The 13327-nt window shown below is 46.2% G+C and overlaps 1 protein-coding gene and 1 non-coding gene across 2 annotated transcripts in view; one reads left to right on the forward strand and one right to left on the reverse strand.

Annotated features, from left to right (window-relative positions):
* Nucleotides 1–13327, forward strand: part of LOC114709774 (dapper homolog 3-like) — an 81508-nt gene that overhangs the window by 50319 nt on the left and 17862 nt on the right. The window lies entirely within an intron of this gene.
* Nucleotides 1422–1556, reverse strand: LOC114709777. The gene has a single exon (XR_003736978.1). It is a non-coding gene; the product is annotated as a small nucleolar RNA SNORA70 (small nucleolar RNA).

Here is a 13327-nt window from a genome sequence, read left to right on the forward strand (position 1 = left end):
TGTGAGGAAGGGGGTTAACTGGGTTATTTTTCACCCCTGTTATGAGTGGATGACTGGTGAACCTGCTCGACACTCTGAGGAACCGTCTGGCTTCTGCGAGGGTGGTTCACGCAACTTTACCTTTCAGACAGCCAGGACCCCACAAAAGAGGTGGACAGCTTCGAGACTGCTGACTCTGTTTCCACCCTTTGAAAGACCTCAGGCCCTTTAGCCTGCTAAGGAACTTATCAAGTCTTATAAGCAAGCGAACTAGGTTTCACCGAACATTTTCTAAGCCCAGGGAGCCCAGAGCCCTGACGCTCACCTGTGTCTTTGGTAGACAGCGGTCCGTTTGTGGAGCTGGGTCCCACTTGCTTTAGTCCGTCTTCTGTTACTAATATCTGATGCCACAGTCCTGCGTTATTACTCACGGCAAATTATAAGACAAAGCGGTTTGTTTGGGTTCGCAGTTACGGTTGAAAGGCAGGAGTCCCATCTGGCAAGGGGCCTTGCTGACAGAGTCCCCAAGCACCGCAGGGCATCATCACAGGGTGAGAAACAGCGACGGCAAGTTCATGTCCCTTACAGGCTTCCTTCTCTTCATTTTTTTTAAAGTTGAGATTTATCTTTATTTTATGTGTATGAGATTTTTTTTTTCTCAGACTGGATGTGAGATTTGTTACTAAACATGATTTGTTAAGGTACAGGAGAACACTGTGGAAGCTCTCAGGAATGCAGGGCCCACCACTCATCCAGCGGACCGGAACTGGAAATATAGTTGGCCCTATAGACATCAGGAGTGACATGTCTTCAAAGTCATCTGCATCAAACCTGGTGAAGTCCCACTTCTTCGAGATGGGGGTCTGCAGGTGGCCAGGGAACTTGAACTTGGCTCTACACAGAGCCTCAGTCACATGTTCCTTATTCTACAGCTTGGTGCAGATAGATACGGTGACCTGGCCAATGTGAACCCTGGCCACTGTGCCCTGGGGCTTCCCAAAGGCACCTTCCATACCTGCTGTGGATATTGCTCTATATAAATAAAACACTGATGGCCAGTGACCAGGCAGGAAGTAGGTTGCCAGACAGGAAGTAAGTGGGACAAGGAGAGAGGAGAATTCTGGGAAGCAGAAGGCTGAGGAGAGAGACACTGCAGCCACCGCCAGGAGAAGCAGCATGTAAAGACTCTGGTAAGCCACCAGCCACGTGGCAAGGTATAGATTTATAGAAATGGGTTAATTTAAGATAAAAGAACAGTTAGCAAGAAGCCTGCCATGGCCATACAGTTTATAAGTGATATAAGTGTCTGAGTGATTATTTTATAAGTGAATTGTGGGACTGCGGGGCTTGGGGAACCTGGAGAGAAGCCCTCCAGCAACACATACCTGTCTGGAGCCTAGATTGGGGACAGCATTGAGGTCAGAGACTTAAAACTGCCAGAAAGCCATCTGCAAGGTCCCTTAGGGCAACCCACATAGGCAACAGGCTACATACACTACCAATGAGGCTGCTGTTTGCAACAATTACATACCAGACCCCTATGGGGAAAGGGACTTGGTTGGCTTAGTTGGTTGCAAGTGTAAGAATGTTTTATCTACTTGTATGTGCACCACATGCATGCCTAATGCTCATGGAGGTCAGAAATGGGGGTGGGGGGAGGGGGAAGGGTCTGAGACTCCAGAACTAGAGTTGAACTGGAGTTACAAGTGACTATAGGCTGCTACATGGGAGCTGGGAATCAAACCCCAGTCCTCTGTAGGAGCGGCCTGTGTCCTTAACCACTGAGCCACCTCACCAGTCCCTCTCTTCTCCTTTAAAATGCTCCAGTATCCACCCATGCAGACTGCACCCTGAAGACGGTCTCAAAACCCAATTGCTTTTCATGTTCAAAGTCCCGCCCCTGTGTACCATCAGCAGAGGAAGCTCCCCTCTTGGTACCTCACGATGTAGATGAGTGTCAGGAGGACCGCCGTATTCAAGCTGTAGGAGACATTTAAAGGGAAAAACATTCTAATAACTAGCAAGTAAGACTATTCAGACCATCAGTATAGTGTCGATTGTAATAGTGAAAAGAGATGGGGCTCAATTTTGACCCAAGCGAGGACCAGGGTGGGTAAGAACCAAGGAGAATCAGGGGTGAGTGGGCAGAAAGGAGGAGACATTGGAAGCAGCCCACGGTGGTCAGTCATCGAAGATGTGGCAAGTCTCCCTAGACAGACTCAGAAGGCTACTAGTGATAACTGGGCCAGGTATGTTGAAGACCACCCTGAGGATGAGGACTGAGAGGAGCCTGTCCAGACTGTGTCACCTGTCACCAGGCTGGTCTGTGACATAAGCAGCAACAACACTGATGTCTTTATCACGTGATGCCCTTCAGTTCCACCGTCCAGAACAGTTGATATCACGAGAGGATAAAAAGATGGGAATCCAGCAAGATTTCAGCTGGATTTATGTCAGGCTAATGGCTCATGCGCTCGGCAGTAAGAAGACAAAAATGTATCTCTAGTTGACCAGCACGGAAACCCAATGAGTTACACCGCCCGAGCAGCCCAGCCTCGAACCTCTGCAGGTCGGACATCCATCCCAGCTCAGAGCATCCTGAGGCAGTCGTGGACAACCCAGAGGAGTTAGGAGTTAGACCACAGGCGAGGTCTTGGGCTCACAGTGGCCAAGAAAAGCACAGGCTATTTCAATCCAGAGTGTCACTGTCCTCTCCTCCGTCTGTCACCTCCTGAATTTCACAGCCACCGTGGGGCATTTCTATGGGAAGTAGCGGCATCCAGTTTCTCTGGAATGTGGCTTATATGAGGTGAGAATGCTGCGTTCACTGGAAATGTGGCAAAAACGGGGTGGTGTGTTTTCCCTCCCTAAACTTCACTGTTTCCCAGAAAGCTGTCTGTGACAAGGACACAACTAGAACAGATGAGGTTACAGAGAACCTCCTTGTACCTCTTCCTACACCCAGGATGAAAACTAGCCTGGTATAAGAAAATGAATTGAAGTCCCAAGTGAACAACCCTAAAGGCCACCTGGTTCCAGGTGCACCACAGTTCCATTAGAATCTCTAGGCCATTTACAAACCTTACGTGTCTGGGTCCCACTGCTTGGGACACTGTGACAGAGAACTCTAGGAATTTAAGAGAAAACACATCTTAAGATTCCCACTGGGCCTGTGAGATAATTCAGCAAGTAAAGGTCCCTTCCACTAAGACCTGAGTTCAAACCCCAGGACCCACATAATAGAAGGAGGAAACAAACTCTCATAGTCATCCTCTGACTTCAAGACACAAGCCCAACCCTCCCCACCCCAACACACACAGAGATGTGCAAAATAAACAAACAACCAAAAGAATGTAAGGAGTCCCATCTCCCAGAAGACTTGGAACTCCAAATAGTATTCAGACCAGGGATATGATTTACATTTACATTTTGGATGAAGAAACTGAGGCCCAGGGAAAGGGGGTGACATGTGAAAGGTCACACAGCTAATTAGTGTCAAGGTAAAAGCTGGAATGTATCATGCAGCAGCCTGTATTTCGGGAGCCATGACTCATTGACCTGGCAACCTCAGCCGGCACACAAGATCTAAAGCCTCCAGTTAGTGTTCATCGGGACCCACATGTGCAGATTCCTTAGGATGGGAGACCCAGGAATAAGTCCACACAGCTCCATCCACCCAAGTTCTGACAGAGGTATTTAAATACAACAGAGCTGGATGTCCAGAAGAATGGAATTAGAACCGCCTATCTCTCTCACCGCACAAAAAGTAATTCAAAATGGATCAAAGACCTTAATTAGACCTGAAACTCAGAAAAACACTTTACTGCCTACACCCAAGCAAGAACTTTCTGAGTGGGACCCTGATAGCGCAGGAAATAACCCCAAGGAAACCACTGCCAGACTAAAGTGACAGCCTGTAGATGGGAGATAAATCTTTGCCAACTACAATACAGATTGGAGATTGATATCCAGGATATGTAAAGAACTACAAAAATTAAAAATAAAACAAAAAGTCCTCTCACGGGATATTTTGATCACACTCTGACACTCCCGAGACTGCCAATAAAGTTTACCTTGAATTGGAAGGCAGAGCTAGCTACTAGCTGACCAAATTAGCCACAGAGGTTTCAGAGGACCCAGGACATATAGAGAGACACAGGAAGCAGTAGGAAGGGACTTAGAGAGAGACTCGGCCCTCTTTTGGATGGAGGAAGGAGAGAGGAGATTACTGGTCACTTCGCAGCTACTTCTCTGATCAATCAGGTTCTTACCCCAATATCTGACTCCTGAGTTTTTATTGATAAAGAGTAATTAAATAAACACTTTATCTGGTGCCTCAAGTTGGGCACCAAATGTAGCATGCTTAAGAAAGCATGTCAGGACCGCCAGCCCACAAATAACAACATGGAGACTTATTGATAATTATATAAGCTTGGTCATTAGCTTAGGCTTGTCTCAACTAGCTCTTATAATGTAAATTAACCCATTTATATTAATCCATGTTCTGTCATGTGATGTTACCTCTCATCCATCTTGCACCTCATGTTTCCTCTCCGTCTCTGGCTGGTGACTCCACCTTTCTTTATCGCAGAGTCCTCTCTGTTCCCAGAAGTCCTGCCTAACCTCTTCCTGCCTAGCTATTGGCCACTCAGCTCTTTATTAAATCAATCGGATTTAATAAATTTGCCTTGGCAAAGACACATCTTCATAGTGTAAACAAACATTCCGCAATAAAGTCCAGTCCAGAAAAGGGCTAATGACCGGGATGCACAGCTATCAAATAAGGAAATATAATAAGCACTGGAAATGCATTCATCATCCTTAACCATCAGGGAAAAGTACATTAAAACTGATTGGAGATTGCATTCTCTAGTCAGAATGTGTGTGGGAGAGATGTGCTACTCACCACAGACAGAGATGGGAATCTGTGTGACCACTGTGGAAATCAATATGAATGTGCCAAAAAACAAAAACAAAAAACTGAAAATAGAGCTGCAAACTATCTATGTCTACTGCTCATGGGATATCCCAAAGGACCCCAAGGAAACACCCAGAGGGGTAGGATAGGTCAGTCACTAAAGGACTTCCCTTGCAAACATGAGAACCTGAGTTCTAGCCCCAGAATACAAGTAAGAAGCCAGGTGTAGGCTCACACAACTATAATCCCAGTGCTGGGGTTATAGACTGGAGGATCCCTAAGACTGTCTCAGTTGAACCAGTTGGCATTCCTGGGTATGATTCCCAAGGCTCTCTTGGCATACATACATACATACATACATACATACACACACACACACACATCCCTCACACACATATACATCTGCATATGTATAAACAAGCACACACATACACACTCACTATAAAAAAACAAACTGTTGAGATATGTACATACCCATGCTTACAGTTGAGTTGTTCACAACAGCCAGGACGTGGAACAGCCCCAGCGGTCATTAACAGAGGACAGATAAAGCAAAGGTGGTACATGGGATTGCATGCAGTCATAAAGAGAAACTAAGTCGTGACATTTGGAGGGGAGGGGTACAACTGGAACTGTCATGTTAAGCAGAGTAGGCCAGACACAGAAAGACAAATATTGTATGCTTTCTCTCATATACAGAACCTTGTATGGATGCATGTATGTATGTGTTTATATATGTGGGTGGGCACACTAGAAAGGGAATCGTGAGAGAAGAGGGAGCATTCCTAGAGAAAAGGGGGGATAGACAAGGGGTGGAATAGGTGTGATGAGAAGACAGAAGGGGAAACTAAGTCAGGGAAGAAAGAACCAGATGAAGGGAGAAGGGGGCACAGAGGGACAAATGAGTGTGATGATATTTTGTGCTCTAACAAACAAAATTTACCTGAGTATCAGAGGACAGAGCCAGCCACTAGATTAGACATAGAAGTCAGGCAGTGGTGGCACACACCTTTAATCCTATCATCCAGGAGGCAGAGATCCATCTGGATCTCTGTGAGTTCAAAGCCACCCTGGACTATACGAGATTAATCCAGTCTAAAAGAGAAACAGAGCCAGGCAGTTGTGGCACACACCTTTGATCCCAGCACTAGGGAGGAGGAAACAGGAAGTGATATGGCTGGGCAGAGAGAGGAATATAAGGCAGGAGGAGACAGGAGCTCAGTCCCTTTCAGCTGAGGACATTCAGTCTCAGGATTCATGGAGATGGGATCTTACCTCCCTTTCGGCCTGAGGATTCGGTAGTGGTGAGAAGTTTCTCTAGTGGCTTGTTCCTTTGTCTCTCTGATCTTTCAGCATTTACCCCAATATCTGGCTGTGGGTTTTTATTATAAGACAAATTAGGATTCATGCAACAAATGAGAACACAGAATAATGACCTGGGCATATAAGATGCCATGGTGAAATCCATTGTTTTGTATACTAACCCAAAACTAAAAACATGTACATAAACAAGATGGAGCTGTCTAAGAGTCATTAGGAAGTCACATTTCAATGTTCATGTTTAAATGTGTCCAAGTGTTTATTGTTGTATCGTATTTTACATGTTCAACGCATCAAATGTATATTACGATAGCATCCTTGTTTAAAGATAACTGATAGTGGGCAGAATTACCAAAGAATAAGATGGGGACTGAATTTTCATAGGAAATAACAGAGAGGAGCCAGGCGGTGGTGGTGCACGCCTTTAATCCCACCACTGTGGAGGCAGAGGCAGGTGGATCTCAGTGACTTTGAGGCCAGCCTGGTCTACAGACTTTCAAGACAGCCAGGGCTACAAAGAGAAACCCTGTCTCAAAACAATAAAAAAAAAAAAAAAAAAAAAAAAAAGCAAAAAGACAAATGGAAACATTGTCTCAAAAACTGAAGCTATACTTTATATTTACTGTGAGTTCTTAGAATTCACCTTCAAGTTACTAACAGTGAGCTGTTTTCCCGGCGTTATTTCCCCATAACAGCGGGCCATTTGCTTTTCAAAAAAATGATGCCAGAGAGATAGGTATCTGCATGACCATCGGGAGCTTCAGGGATCCACACCCCCCTCCAGGGCTTCTCTCAGTCCTTCCTTGTTCAAACCCCTGTCTCCTCTTCCTAAACAGTATCCCTGGAGCTGTTTCTGAAACCATCCGGTCAGACTCTTTCACCTCCCAACTTCATGAAGATTCTGCACCGTTTGAATGCTCTTCAATATTTATTATCCAGCGGTTTGCATGCCTTTGCATATTTCCACGGATCATTGTAATTTGTGAGGGATGGATGAAGTGATGGGAGTGCCAGAGACAGACGCCACCATGAAGTGGGAGTGACATTAAATGGAGCTGACTTGTCACCATGGTTGGTTCTTTAGTTCTTGAATGAGTATGTCCAGACACAACAGAACAGTCAGGCTAGCACAGTCTGTAAGGCACTGGGGACTTGTACAATCACTGCTCAGATGATGGGGACACCCCACATTGGGTGGTGTGTTGCCCTCAGATTAATATGGGGCCGGGTGGTGGCGGTGCACGCCTTTAATCCCAGCACTCGGGAGGCAGAGCCAGGTGGATCTCTGTGAGTTCGAGGCCAGCCTGAGCTACAGAGTAAGATCCAGAACAGGCACCAAAACTACACAAAGAAACCTTGTCTTGAAAACCAACCAAACAAAAAAGATTAATATGGACATGAACCCCTGTCATTTTGACAGACAGAAAAGGGCAGGTTCAACATGCAATTGCTCTGGAACACACTCTTGACATGCTGTGGTAACTAACAGGCTTCATCCCTGAAGACTGTGGTTGGCACATAACTGTGCTGGGCCAATCACTATGACCTATCCTGTAAGGTGGGTAGTGGGTCATTCTTCCCCCATGAGTGAAATTCCGTGTGTGTGGTGTGTGTATGTTGTAGGTGTGTGTGTGCTTGTTTGTGTATGTGTGTGCACGTCCATGTATTATGTGTGCGTATGTGTGTGCATGAGTGTGTTCATGCCTGTGAAGGCCAGAGGACAACCTCAAGTGTCATCCTCAGACATGCTGTCCACCTTGTTTTTTTGAGGCAGGGTCTCTCTTTGGGGCTCCCCAGTTCAGCTAGGCTGGCTGGTGGTGAGCCCCAGAGGTCCACCCATCTCCACCTACCCATTTCTGGGATGACTAGCACCGTCTGCCGTCCTGACATTTATGAATTTGGGGAACGTGGCTCCTCAGCACTTTACTGAGCATTCTCCACAGTCCTAAAACTCTCCTGCTAAACAAGCACTTTCTCAGCTGGTCTGAAGCCCGGCAGCTGTCCCTACAAACCAGGTTTGTCTATAGCTGCCTAGAAACCACGGGTGACAGTCACAGCTTAAAGGCTATATTAATGATCCATAGTTTCACCCTAACCTACAGTGTTAGCTGTCTGCAGCCAACCACATTCTTAAAACACTAAAAGCTACAGTATGGAAATAATCAGCAATCAGCTCATCAGTTCTGAGTGGCATGGTGTTAGTTATTCCGTATTAGTGGTAGTCATTGTGGGTAATCTCTAACCTCTTCTGTGATCATTCATCAGTTGAGTTTATCACGGTGTCCATAACACACAGGGCTCAGCATTGTCTGTGGCTTCTGCCTCCCCCTGGGTTCTTAGATGCCATCTATTCCTGACGATAAGGAAGGGCACAGCCTCTTCTGTTCTCATGGCCTGGCATTTGTGGGTGTTTTTATCCAGATTTATCTACAGATTGGCAGTGGCAGCTGTTTTTATGGCTCTTCTTGTCCCGGGTTCTCACCCAAAGCTGCTGAACGACTACCTTCTATTACCAAATTTCCTTCCCTGGGGAGACATAAACACCATCCCGCTCCTGCTAAAGTCCTAACAACAAACCAAAGTTTGATTCCACCAAAGTTCAACCTGGGGAACCAATGAGTTCGTTGGGCTCACATACAGAACATGGGTGAGGGGTTACTTATGGGAGGGTGGGGGACCCCAAGGCGGCAACACTGGCAAGTCTTCACCCAGCGTGGATGATGGCTTCTAAAGCAGCTGAGTGACAGATATCCCAGCTGGTAGCACTATGGGGGGAGTTATGGAACCTTTAAGAGATGAGGCCTGGTTGGTCGAAGTGACTCAGAAGGGACAGGCCTGTGGCTCTGGCTCCTGTCTGTGGCTGCTCTATGACCAGAGCCCCGGCCAACGTTGTTCCTTTGCTAGGAAACTGGGCTCAAATAACTCCTCCCCTAAGTTGCTTCTTGCCAAGTGATTAATCCCAGGGATGATAAAGGTAACTACCATACACTCTCTGATTTACGATCTCTACAGCTTTGACCCTTGGACACCAAACAAGTCTATAAGCTTTGCTCTCCATGTCAACTCGTCAGCCACATCACTGTCACTGTGTGCCTACTGTGTCTTAAGATGCAGACTACAGTTAGAAACAGGTTTGATGGCTTCAGGCAGTTGAGTCTGAATTACCTTCCTTCTGGTGCTTCAGGTGGGTCACTGTCAGTCCAAGGTCATGACAGACATATGAAAATGGCTCTTTTATCCCTTCCTTTACCTAATGGCAGGTGTTTCCTGGATGGACACCTGGCTCCAATAGCCCCAACTCTATCAGCCTCTATGGCACCACATGATGTTACACACAGAATTAACTTACTCACATGACCAGCAAGTTTACTAGGTGGCTGGAAGTCTCTGTAAGGAATGTGGTAGCCTTGCAATCACCTCATACCAGCCAGACTCTCCAAAGTTCTCTGCTTGGAGACCTTCCAAGGTTGTGAGAGCAATTTTCCGCTTTGATGTGCCAAGTATCATTGTGGGTGATGCTGAAAATTGTTCCACAGATAGTTCTGGGTCATGTGCCAACGTAATTTCCCATGAACTGAACAAAACTACAAAACTGCTCTCACAGCATTGAAATGCCTATATTTCATCTGTAGAGGAAATGGCATCAATTATTCCTCCCACCTGGGTCATACGGAAGTTCTACCATCGGCAAAGTGACCCCAGTGATCCAGAATGGTAACAACACTGATTCAGTCCATTCCTATACTTCAGAATCTGACTGTAGGACAGTTCCCCTATGTATGGAGGCCTCAGAGCCCCGGGGAAACTGAGAAGCCCCTAACCCTAGCCCTCTCCCCTGAAGCTGCATCAGACATGACAGCCCATCACTTAGAATCCAAAGGGTCCCAACATAGAAGCTGTATCTATACACCGTAAAATAGTTTTTAAAATCTAAATAAACCCCCCTTAGAGAAAAATATGCCATACTGAGCTAAGACTACATAGAATGCCCCAGATAATCCAGTCACTATTAATCAGAACATGTAAAAGATTGAAGATGAGGGTCTAGGAAGATGGCTCAGTGGATAAGAGAATTTGATGAGCAAGTGTATGGACCCAAGTTTGAATCCCCAGCACTCATGTAAAGAGGTGAGTATTGCTGTGCGTACAGGTGGGAGGCAGAGATAGGAGGACTACAGGGGATGCTGGCCACCAGCCTTGCTCCTGGTTTAGAAGCCCTGTCTCAAAGGAATAAGGTAGAATGTGGTAAAGCAGATATCAGGCAGCCTCCTCTGGCCTCCATGGGGCACAAAGGCATGTGCGCACTCTCTCTCACACACACATACAGTACACACAGATACCCTTCATGCATAAAACACACATGTGCATACACACACACAGACACACAGACACAGACACACACACACAATTCGTAAAGACTCCCGCCATATGAGAGTCTTACTTTTTCACTCTGGTTGATTGTGGGAGTCTGGGAAGCATGTTCCTCTACTGCTGAATGAAAGTATTCCTGGGCCTTAAGGTTCCCATAGGGTGAGCTCAGAAACCAGCAAATGCAAACACGGGGGAGCCCTGGGTCTCACTTCCAACAACTACTGAAAGCAGGATCTTGGAAGCATCAAATGGCATCTTAACAAAGAAAAGCCATCAGAGGAAGAATTTTCTGGAAACTAAAAGAAGATAATTTTCTTTCTTTTTTTTCTCTTATTGGTTTTTTGTCCCCCCCCCCACAAGGTTTCTCTGTGTAGTTTTGGTACCTGTCCTAGAACTAGCTCTGTAGACCAGGCTGGCCTCGAACTCACAGAGATCCGCCCGGCTCTGCCTCCCAAGTGCTGGGATTAAAGGTGGGCACCACCACCACCTGGCAGGAAATAATTTTCAAATTTAGAAATCCACTGCTCAGGCAAGAAAGGGTATGTTTGCTGTGATCTGAATCATGGCCCAACTGCTCAGGTAGGTTGAAAGGCTTATTTAAATCCAGAACAAAATTATGAAAGACATCAAAGAGAATTGGAAGCCTGAAAATTCTGGGTGGTGGAAAAGGAAGAGATGAACAGTAACAGTCTGATAATTTTTAAAATCTTACCTGCAGATTATTCAGTCTTGGAGCAGGCTAGACTGAGCAGGTTCTCATAAAATCCTTACATCTGAGGAGCAGGGGGTCCTTCTAAGAAGGGGGTGTGACTTGTAGCTGTGGTCAGCTCAAAGAAGCTTGGGTACAATCACGTGTGGAATGCCCGAGAAGTGGCTAGCTCTTGGCATCTGTCCTCCACCCTTGGAGTACAAACAGAACAATCCTAGGGAGCCAGGAGGCTTTTTGGAGTTTTTTGTTTTGTTTTGTTTTACTCAAGAACATGGGGCTAGAGAGATGGCTCTGTGGTAAAAAGCACCTACTATCCTTGCAGAGGACCAGGTTTCACTTTACAGCACCCACATGGTGCCTCACAACCATCTGTAACCTCAGTTCCAGGAGATCTGATGCCCTCTTCTGGACTCCTCAGGCACTGCACACATGTGGTGCACATACATGCATGTAGGAAAAATACTCATATACCTAAAATTAAAATTAAAAAAATAAATGAATCTTTTTTCTTAAATCTGAAAAAGTGTTTATTATCTCCAGAGTTCCCATTCCTAGCCTTATCTGTGAAGTCCCCAGCAGGTGGAAGTTGGGGGTGGGGGGTTGGGGGGGTTGCATGTCCTGCTGTGATACCATCTCCTCCCTCCACAGCCTTCTCTGACTGAATGGGCATCAGGCAGACAGAACATGGTAAACAACTTCCTATTGAGTATGTGCAGCTAGTGATCAGGAGCCCAGGCCAAGCAAAGCCACTAACTCAGTCCTGAGCCTCTTGGGACCTTGTGCTCTGTCTGCATCTTCCTGGAAGGTTTCCAGAGTTCCCTAGTGCCTAGAGCTGACTGGATCTACAGAGCCCTCTGGGAAGGGTCCCAAGCCTAGTCCAGAGACTCGGTGTGCTCTGACCCCATGTCTTCCCTTCTCACTGCTCTCCAACCCTCTAGTCTGCTGGTGTGGTTGATCCCATGGATCTAAAGGTCTCCCCTGGGGATCACGTTCCAGAACAACACCTTGGCAAACAAGATGGCTCCAACTGGCCACGTGATATTCCTTTCACAGGATCCTGGGATCAGACCTCTGGGATGGTGCAGACAGGGTGATTTAGGTTGTTTCTTACTCATATTAGATGTAGGACAAGCTCAGGGCTCTGGGCTGCTTACTCTTAGACCTGCAACCGTATTTATGGCCATGGACTGACACATGTCCTATGTTGTAACTGCATAGAACTCTCAGGCCTCAGGGTTTTCAACATCAAGAGTACCAGGATGGCTACCCAGCTGTCTTAGTTAGTGTTACTATAGTTACAATAAAATACCATGATGTATACCCAGTTGTCTAGTTAGTGTTACTATTGTTACAATGAAACACCATGAAGGTCACCCAGTTGTCTTAGTGTTACTATTGTTACAATGAAACACCATGAATGTCACCCAGTTGTCTTAGTCAGTGTTACTACTGTTACAATGAAACACCATGATGGCCACCCAGTTGTCTTAGTTAGTGTTACTACTGTTACAATGAGACACCATGATGGATGCCCAGATGTCTTAGTTATTGTTACTACTGTTACAATGAAACACCATGACCAAAAGCAAGTTGGGGGAAAAAAGGGTTTAGTTTGCTCACATTTCTACTGCACTGTTCATCATGGAAGGCAGTCAGGACAGGAACTCAAGCAGTGCAGGAACCTGGAGGCAGGAGCTGATGCAGAGGCAATGAAGGGGCGCTGCTTACTGCCTTGCTCCCCATGGCTTGCTCAGCATGCTTTCTTATAGAACCCAGGACCACTGGCCCAGGGGTGGCTCCACCCACAATGGGCTAGGCCCTCCCGCATCAATCACTAATTAAGAAAATGCCCTACATGCTTGTCTACAGCCTGATCTTATGGAGGCATTTTCTCAATTGAGGTTGTTGTGGGATGGTCTGTATGTCAAATTACTCTGATTGGTCAATAAATAAAACACTGATTGGCCAGTGGCCAGGCAGGAAGTATAGGCGGGACTAACAGAGAGGAGAACAGGGAAAACGAAGGCGGA

This window comes from Peromyscus leucopus, chromosome 22 (genome assembly GCF_004664715.2).
Source record: "Peromyscus leucopus breed LL Stock chromosome 22, UCI_PerLeu_2.1, whole genome shotgun sequence".
NCBI classification, from domain to species: domain Eukaryota; kingdom Metazoa; phylum Chordata; class Mammalia; order Rodentia; family Cricetidae; genus Peromyscus; species Peromyscus leucopus.